Source organism: Mus caroli, unplaced genomic scaffold (genome assembly GCF_978045245.1).
Source record: "Mus caroli unplaced genomic scaffold, Mus_caroli_1 scaffold_14, whole genome shotgun sequence".
Lineage (NCBI taxonomy): Eukaryota > Metazoa > Chordata > Mammalia > Rodentia > Muridae > Mus > Mus caroli.
Window position 1 is genome coordinate 47,115,728 of NW_028227269.1, and position 9,677 is coordinate 47,125,404.

The 9,677-nt window shown below is 38.2% G+C and overlaps 1 pseudogene; it reads right to left on the reverse strand.

The window, feature by feature from the left end:
• Positions 1-7,224: 7,224 nt before the first annotated feature.
• Positions 7,225-9,349, reverse strand: LOC110307353 (olfactory receptor 5AK2-like; annotated as a pseudogene).
• Positions 9,350-9,677: the final 328 nt, after the last annotated feature.

Consider the following 9,677-nt stretch of genomic DNA (forward strand, 5'->3'; position numbering starts at 1 on the left):
GGGAGGTCTTTCCATCTTCTGAGATCTTCTTTAATTTCTTTCTTCAGGGACTTGAAGTTCTTGTCATACAGATCTCTCACTTCCTTAGTTAGAGTTACGCCAAGGTATTTTATATTGTTAGTGACTATTGAGAAGAGTGTTGTTTCCCTAATTTCCTTCTCTGCCTGTTTATCCTTTGTGTACAGAAAGGCCATTGACTTGCTTGAGTTAATTTTATATCCATCTACTTCACCGAAGCTATTTATCAGGCTTAGGAGTTCTCTAGTGGAATTTTTAGGGTCACTTATGTATACTATCATATCATCTGCAAAAAGCGATATTTTGACTTATTATTTTCCGATTGTATCCCAGTGATCTCCTTTTATTGTCTAATTGCTCTGGCTAGGACTTCAAGTACAATGTTGAATAGGTATTGAGAGAGTGGGCAGCCTTTTCTAGTCCCTGATTTCAGTGGGATTTCTTCCAGCTTCTCACCATTTACTTTGATATTGGCTACTGGTTTCCTGTATATTGCTTTTATCATGTTTAGGTATGGGCCTTGAATTCCTGATCTTTCCAAGACACTTTATCATGAATGGGTGTTGGATTTTGTCAAATGTTTTCTCAGCATCTAACGAGATGATCATGAGGTTTTTTTCTTTGAGTTTGTTTATATAATGGATTACATTGATGGATTTTCGTATATTGAACCATCCTTGCATCCCTGGGATGAAACCTACTTGGTCAGGATAGATGATTGTTTTGATGTGTTCTTGAATTCGGTTAGCAAGAACTTTATTGAGGATTTTTGCATCAATATTCATAAGGGAAATTGGTCTGAAGTTCTCTATTTTTGTTGGGTCTTTATGTGGTTTAGGAATCAAAGTAATTGTTGCTTCATAGAATGAGTTGGGTAGAGTACCTTCTGATTCTATTTTGTGGAATAGTTTGTGAAGAACTGAGATTAGATCTTCTTTGAAGGTTTGATAGAACTCTGCACTAAACCCATCTGGTCCTGGGCTTTTTTTGGTTGGGAGACTATGAATGACTGCTTCTATTTCTTTAGGGGATATGGGACTGTTTAGATCATTAACCTGATCTTGATTTAACATTGGTACCTGGTATCTGTCTAGAAACTTGTATATTTCATCCAGGTTCTCCAGTTTTGTTGAGTATAGCCTTTTGTAGAAGGATTGATGGTGTTTTGGATTTCTTCAGGGTCTGTTGTTATGTCTCCCTTTTCATTTCTAATTTTGTTAATTAGAATACTTTCCCTATGCCCTATAGTGAGTCTGGCTAAGGGTTTATCTATCTTGTTGATTTTCTCAAAGAACCAGCTCCTCGATTGATTGATTCTTTGAATTGTTCTTCTTGTTTCCACTTGGTTGATTTCACCCCTGAGTTTGATTATTTCTTGCCGTCTGCTCCTCTTGGGTGAATTTGCTTCCTTTCGTTCTAGAGCTTGTAGGTGTGTTGTCAAGCTGCTAATGTGTGCTCTCTCTAGTTTCTTTTTGGAGGCACTCAGAGCTATGAGTTTTCCTCTTAGAAATGCTTTCAATGTGTCCCATAAGTTTGGGTATGTTGTGGCTTCATTTTCATTAAACTCCATAAAGTCCTTAATTTCTTTCTTTATTCCTTCCTTGACCAAGGTATCATTGAGAAGAGTGTTGTTTAGTTTCCAAGTGTGTGTTGGCTTTCTATTATTTATTTTGTTATTAAAGATCAGTCTTAGTCCATGGTGATCTGATAGGATGCATGGGACAATTTCAATATTTTTGTATCTGTTGAGGCTTGTTTTGTGACCAATTATGTGGTCAATTTTGGAGAAGGTACCATGATGTGCTGAGAAGAAGGTATATCCTTTTGTTTTAGGATAAAATGTTCTGTAGGTATCTGTCAGATCCATTTGTTTCATAACCTCTGTTAGTTTCACTGTGTCCCTGTTTAGTTTCTGCTTCCATGATCTGTCCATTGGTGAAAGTGGTGTGTTGAAGTCTCCCACTGTTATTTTGTGAGTTGCAATGTGTGCTTTGAGCTTTACTAAAGTATCTTTAATGAAAGTGGCTGCCCTTGTATTTGGAGCATAGATATTCAGAATTGATAGTTCCTCTTGTAGGATTTTACCTTTGATGAGAATGAAGTGCCCTTCCTTGACTTTTTTGATGACTTTGGGTTGGAAGTCAATCTTATCAGATATTATAATGGCTACACCAGCTTGTTTCTTCCTACCATTTGCTTGGAAAATTGTTTTCCAGCCTTTCATTCTGAGGTAGTGTCTATCTTTTTCTCTGAGATGAGTTTCCTGTAAACAGCAAAGTGTTGGGTCCTGTTTCTGTAGCCAGTCTGTTAGTCTATGTCTTTTTATTGGGGAGTTGAGTCCATTGATATTAAGAGATATTAGGGAGAAGTAATTGTTGCTTCCTTTTTTTTTTGTTGTTAGAGTTGGTGTTGTGTTCTTGTGGCTGTCTTCTTTTAGGTTTGTTGAGGGATTACCTTCTTGCTTTATCTAGGATGTGGTTTCCGTCTTTGTATTGGTTTTTTTTTTTTTTTTTTTTTTTTTTTTTTTTTTTTTTTTTTTCTGTTATTATCCTTTGAAGGGCTGGATTCGTGGAAAGATAATCTGTGAATTTGGTTTTGTCGTGGAATACTTTGGTTTCTCCATCTTTGGTAATTGAGAGCTTGGCTGGGTATAGTAGCCTGGGCTGGAAATTGTGTTCTCTTAGTTTCTGAATAACATCTGCCCAGGCCCTTCTGGCTTTCATAGTCTGTGGTGAAAAATCCGGTGTAATTCTGATAGGCTTGCCTTTATATGTTACTTGACCTTTTTCCCTTACTGCTTTTAGTATTCTATCTTTATTTAGTGCATTTGTTGTTCTGATTATTATGTGTCGGAAGGAATTTCTTTTCTGGTCCAGTCTATTTGGAGTTCTGTAGGCTTCTTGTATGTTCATGGGCATCTCTTTCTTTAGGTTTGGGAAGTTTTCTTTTATAATTTTGTTGAAGATATTTGCTGGTCCTTTGAGTTGAAAATCTTCATTCTCATCTACTCCTATTCTTCGTAGGTTTGGTCTTCTCATTTTCTCCTGGATTTCCTGGATGTTTTGAGTTAGGATCTTTTTGGATTTTGTATTTTCTTTGATTGTCGTGCTGATGTTCTCTATGGAGTCTTCTGCACCTGAGATTCTCTCTTCCATATCTTGTATTCTGTTGCTGATGCTCACATCTATGGTTCCAGATTTCTTTCCTAGGGTTTCTATCTCCAGCGTTGCCTCAATTTGGGTTTTTTCATTGTCTCTACTTCCCTTTTTAGGTCTTGGATGGTTTTATTCAATTCCATCACCTGTTTGGTCTGGTTTTCCTGCAATTCTTTAAGGGATTTTTGTGCTTCCTCTTTAATGTCTTCTACCTGTTTAGCAGTGTTCTCCTGCAATCTTTAAGGGATTTTTGTGCTTCCTCTTTAGTGTCTTCTACCTGTTTAGCAGTGTTCTCCTGCAATTCTTTAAGGGATTTTTGTGCGTCCTCTTTAATGTCTTCTACCTGTTTAGCAGTGTTTTCCTGTATTTCTTTAAGTGTGTTATTAAAGTCCTTCTTGATGTCCTCTACCATCATCATGAGATATGCTTTTAGATCCGGGTCTAGCTTCTCCGGTGTGTTGGGGTGCCCTGGACTGGGCGAAGTGAGAGTGCTGGGTTCTGATGATGGTGAGTGGTCTTGGTTTCTGTTAGTAAGATTATTATGTTCAACTTTCACCATCTGGTAATCTCTGGGGTTAGTTGTTATCGTTGTCACTGTTTAAAGATTGGAGCAGATGCTGTGTTCCACTCACCAGAAGTCTTAAGATCCTGTGGCGGTTGTCGTGGGTAGCTGGCTGGTGTCAGCGGACCCTGGGCCCTAGCTACTCTGGTGCTGGTCAGACCAGAAGAGGCTTGTGGCCCTACTCAGGCCAGTTTTCTGCCTCCCCAATCAAAGAAGTCTCAGGTCCCACACGATTGGACTGGATCAGAAGCTGTGTTCCACTCACCAGAAGTCTCAAGATCCTGTGGTGGGTGTCGTGGGTAGCTGGCAGGTGTCAGCCGACCCTGCGCCCCAGCCACCCCAGTGCTGGTCAGACAGGAAGAGGCCTGTGGCCCCACTCAGGTCGGCTTTCTGCTTCCCTAACTAAAGCAGTCTCAGGTCCCGCACGATTGGATTGGAGCAGAAGCTGTTTTCCACCCACCAGAAGTCCCAAGATCCTGTGGCAGGTGTCCTGGGCAGCTGGCTGGTGTCAGCCGACCCTGCGCCCTGGCTACTCCGGTGCTGGTCAGTGCAGAAGAGCACAAGTATTCTTTTTATTTTTGTCTTGAGTCTACTTATTTATTGTGTTATATTTATTGATTTAAAGAAGTTTAAAAAACTTGTATTTTTGAGTTAAATATAGTTGATCATCATAGTGAATGATCTTCTTAATGAGTTCTTGATATAATATACATGAATTTTATTCAATATGGTTACATCTGGGGTCATCAAGAAAATAATTTTATATTTTTTATTGTAGCATTATCCAACTTGGGAATAAGAGTAATGGCACTTTTAAAAATTGGTTGATGTTATTTCTCCCTTTATATTTTCTGGAAGAGTTTATAGAGTATTACTCTTAGCTCTTCCATATTTGTTGTATAGAACTTGATGAATACATGTAATGCTGAGCCCTTTTCTGTGTAGGGTCATTTATTACTTCTTGAATTTCATGCTTCTGTATGTATCACTCTGGTATGTTTATATTCTATACATTTAGTTTTAGTTCATCATAAGTAGTTAAGGTTTATTTACTTATTTATTTATTTATTTATTTATTTATTTATTTATTTATTTATTTTTGAGATTTCCTAGTTGAGAATTTTGGGATGTGAGGCGTTCCCTGGACTCAATGGGGATTACTTTAGCTGAAATGCCCAACCTTGTGGAGATGGAAGCTCCACCCCCACTAGATACACAAGGACCCCAGTGGAGGGAGAAGACACAAACTTAACTTCACAATTTTTGACACAGAATTTTTCCTGTATAAAAGAAATGTAGGGACAAAAATGGAGCAGAGACTAAAGGAAAGTCCATTGAGTTATTAGCCCAAATTGGAAACAATACCATGGACAAGAACCAACACCTGCCACTATTACTGATACTATGATGTGCTTGCAGACAGATGCCTAGCATGGCTATCCTCAGAATGGCTCTACAAAGAGCTGTTTGAGACAGATATAGATACCTACAGCCATCCATTGGACTGAAGTCATGGGCCTCTTTTGAAGAGTTAGGGGAGGAATGAAAGACTTGAAGGGGACCACAACCCCACATGAAGACCAACAATATCAACTAATCTGGACTCTTGGGAGCTCCCAAAGACTAAGTCACCAAAGAACAAGGGTTCATGGGCTGGACCACGACCCCAGTGACATATGCAGCAGGGGACAGACTTGCCTGGCCTCAGTGAGAAAGGATGTGTATTATCCTGTAGAGCCTTGATGCTTCAGGGAAGGGAGATGTTGGTAGGTTTTTCAAGTTTGTTAAGTTTTCTTGTGTGTATTTCTGTGTCTAAATTTTCAAAGGCTAAAAATTATAATAAGGATTCTTGTTCTAATTGCTCCACCTTAGTTTTTGAGACATGGTCTTTTTCAGAAATAAAATTTTAAACTATTCCCTAATTCTGAAGTTTGTTGATTTTGAGTTGGAATGACCTTTCTAAATTTGAATTACTTTCTGAAAAAAAAAACTGTCCTTTATGCCCACCAGTATTTTAATATTTATCCTATGAAACAGATTCGCCAACATTATTGTACATATTGACAATTTAATGCATTCATAATGATTATTCTACTGAACCAAATATTCACTCAATATAGATATGCAAGAAATATCTATAAAATTGTAACACCTTAATTACAGAATAATTTATAGGTACTGACATGGGGCCTGATCCACAGGCAGAGTAAGAAAATAAGCTGTAGCCACTCCTTGAGTTGGAATTATTGCTGTAACAAGATTCAAAATTTGTTCCAGAGCCAAGAAACTACCAAGAATGTGACAGAGCCAGAATCTAGTCCAAATGAGTCTCAACAAAAAAGGAACAAGAGACCAGTCACCATGGAAGGAACTCCCAGGATTATTACACACTTAAAGGAAATGTGGAAGAAACAAGATTAATGCCATAAGCAATCCAGCTATCAGTCTATATGTGAACAGTGTTAATTGCTATGGACAGTGTTATACTATTAGTGTATGACTATGCATAGCATTGAATAGCATTCTTAAACTCTGAATTTAAAAAAAAAGCAACAGACAAACATCTTAAAGCTACTATAATATTTTCCTTCAGAATACTGCAAAGACTCTCTTTGAAAGAAGAAATTTATCCCCCAAATCTAAACTTCTGATGCACAAGTCCCAATATGCAAATACAATTAGGATGAAAAACTAGAACAACCGTCTTCTCTAAAACCTGCCAATCATTGAGTAATAAAGTCCCTAAACTAAAATGATTTTGATGAAATGACAAAGAATTTAAAAGGATAACACTGCATTAATGTTGAGGATCTCTCTTTCATATCCAAATAAATGAAAAATAAAACAAGGTATGGATAAATAAAATAAGAAAACTAATGTATAAAATGGAATTGAAAACATATACACAAATTAAATTAAAACAAAGTAAAATAATCAAGATGATAAACTCAATAAGCTACAGAAAATTCAGTGGAAATTTTCATGAATAAAATCTACCACTGATAGGAAAGAATATTGAGTACTGAAGACAAAGCAGAATAGTTGAAATATTCAATTAAAGGAAATATTAACTTGTTTTACATGTGTAGAGAGATCATTTTGAACTTTTGAACACAATGGAAAGACAAAATCTATGAATTATGCACATAAAAGTTAGAGAATAACTTTATGTGAAAGAGAAAGGTTGTTTTATATTTTTCTTTTTTGACCTACAATCTCTCATACACATACATACAAATAATCTTTTCATGAAGCACAAAAGCAACACTGAAAATATTTTTATTTAGAGTATGAATGAAAGGTATTTTATTTATTTGAGTTGTTTTCCCATACCTGTTAAGTACAATTGATATAATGAAATAATGTCTTTAAGCCATGTACCACTCAACATGTCCAATAATATCGGAGGTTGAGAAATAACAGAACATAGACGGCTTGCTTGATAAACTTTGTTGAGTCATAGATGTTCAAATTATCAGCATTTCTTCCTCATCTTTTAAAGGCTTCTATTACATCTTAATTTCTCAGACTACAGATCAAGGCGGTCCACATGGGAATAATTATGCTATAAAATACAGGAGTTGCCTTTTCTTGATTTTGAAATTTGTTGCTATGCAGGTGTAGATACATATAAGAGAGAGTCCCATAGAAAATGGTGGCTGCAGTCAGGTGAGAAGCACATGTGAAGAAGACCTTTTTCCTTCTCTCAGTAGAAGACATCATTAGGATGGCACCCCAGATATACATGTAGGGAAATGATGACAACTAGCACAGTGCTCATCAGGTTGAACCCTAAGAAAGACTGTCAGAAGCATGATACTGAAGTCAACCCTGGAGCACAATGGGCAAGAAAAGGAGGTTCATCACAAAAACCAGGATTAATGGCATTGTAATTATAGAAGTACAGTGAAAGCATAAAACTTGTTTATAAAAGCATTTAGGAAGCCCATGGCATATGAAACAGTAGAATGCACAGCCTCTGGGATATGACTATGGTATAGCATAATGGGATACAAATGGTCACATAGTGCTGCACAGCCATAGCAGCTAGGATGAAGAGTCTATGGTTGTGAAATTTCCATAGGCTAGTAACTTTAACATATACCTGTAGTGGTAAGCAGGTGCACGCACCTCCTCTACACCTGCCCAAGTGTTTTAGATTCATAAGTGATACACACACAAACACACACACACACACACACACACACACACACACACACACTAGCTTTTTTTTTTTTTTTAATATGCGCTAAGATCAATGTCTGGGCCACTTCTGAACCTTCACATAGCTAACACACTCCTCTCTGATAGTTCTGAGTTAATAATTTCTAAATGTATGATTTATTGTTGCTGCCCTTGACCCTTCTGGGCAGCCTCCTGAGGGTGTTTTATCCTTGCACCTATATTTCTGCTGTTTCACCATTCCGCACCTTCCTGGTATGGTCCTTCCCATGCCCTTGTCAGAGTCAACTCTTCTCTTATTTTTCTTCTTTTTTTTTATGATTATTTTTATTGGATATTTTCTTTATTTACTTTTCAAATGCTACCCCTTTTTTTGATCCCCCCTCTCAGAAACCCCGTATCACATCCTCCCTCCCCCTGCTTCTATGAGGGTTTTTCCTACACACACACACACACACACACACACACACACTCACACTCCTACCTCCCCTCCCTAGATTCCCCTACATTGGGGCATCTATTGAGCTTTTATAGGAACAAGGACCTCTCCTCCCATTGATGCCTGACAAGGCCATCCTCGGCTACATATGCGGGTTGGAGCCAAGTGTACTCCTTGGTTGATGGCTTAGTCCCTGGGAGCTCTGGAGTGCCTCGCTGGTTGACTTTGTTGTTCTTCCTATGGGGTGCCAAACCCCTTCAACTCCTTCAGTCCTTTCTCTAACTCTACTATTGGGGACCCCTTGCTCAGTTCAATGGTTGGCTGTATCTGCCTCTGTATTTGTAAGGCTATGGCAGGGCCTCTCAGGAGACTGCTATATCAGGCTCCTTTCAGCATGCACTTCTTGGCATCCAAAAGAATGTCTGGGTTTTGTAACTTTATATGGGATAAATCCCCTGGTGGGACAGTCTCTGGGTGGCTTTTCTTCAGTCTCTGCTCTACACTTTATCTCCATATTTTCTCACAGGAGACAACTCCCCTCTTGTTCTTCTGTGTCTTCCCCGGGAATTCTAGAAGTTCTGCCTCTGTCTCCCTGCCCAGGCATTGCTGCTGGAAACTTTGTTTCCCAATCAGAGCCAACTAGAGGTAGGCTTCCTTAAGCCTGTATGCAGTGAACTGCAAACAGGGATTTGGATAACATAATAAGCATGAGAACACAAGCCACTACATATGTCTTATAAATGAGATGAATGCTTTTATCTCTCAAGTTTTCAACATCTTGGGAGTAATAGCTGAGGTTTATCAGAGATCAACCAAGGCTACATGTTTTAGTAAGAATTACATAGGAATGTGGAGGGAAGAATCAGTATCAATGAGCAAAATCCCACTATTACCCATGATGGTAGCAACATAGATTATTAAAAATATTATGAACAGAGTATGCCAGGATTCATGTTCTGAAGCAAATCCCAGAAGCCAGGCACAGTGATGCATACCAGTAACCTTGATATGAGAACAGAGACAGGAAGATCCCAGGGGCTTCCAAGCTAGCCAATCTAACCAAACAAATAAGTTTTATATCGAGTGAGAGAATCTGATTCAAAAGATTAGCTGAGTAGCAATACAGGAAAGCACCTGATATTGACCTCTGGCCTCCCCATCCACACAGAGTTGCATGTACACATGGATACATACATACATACATACTCTCTCTCTCTCTCTCTAAACTATTTTTAATCTAAAAAGTTTTTAAGCCAAGAATAGCAGCATTCATCTATAATCTTAACACAAGAGAGATCAGTTAGGCTGGTCCTGGGACCTT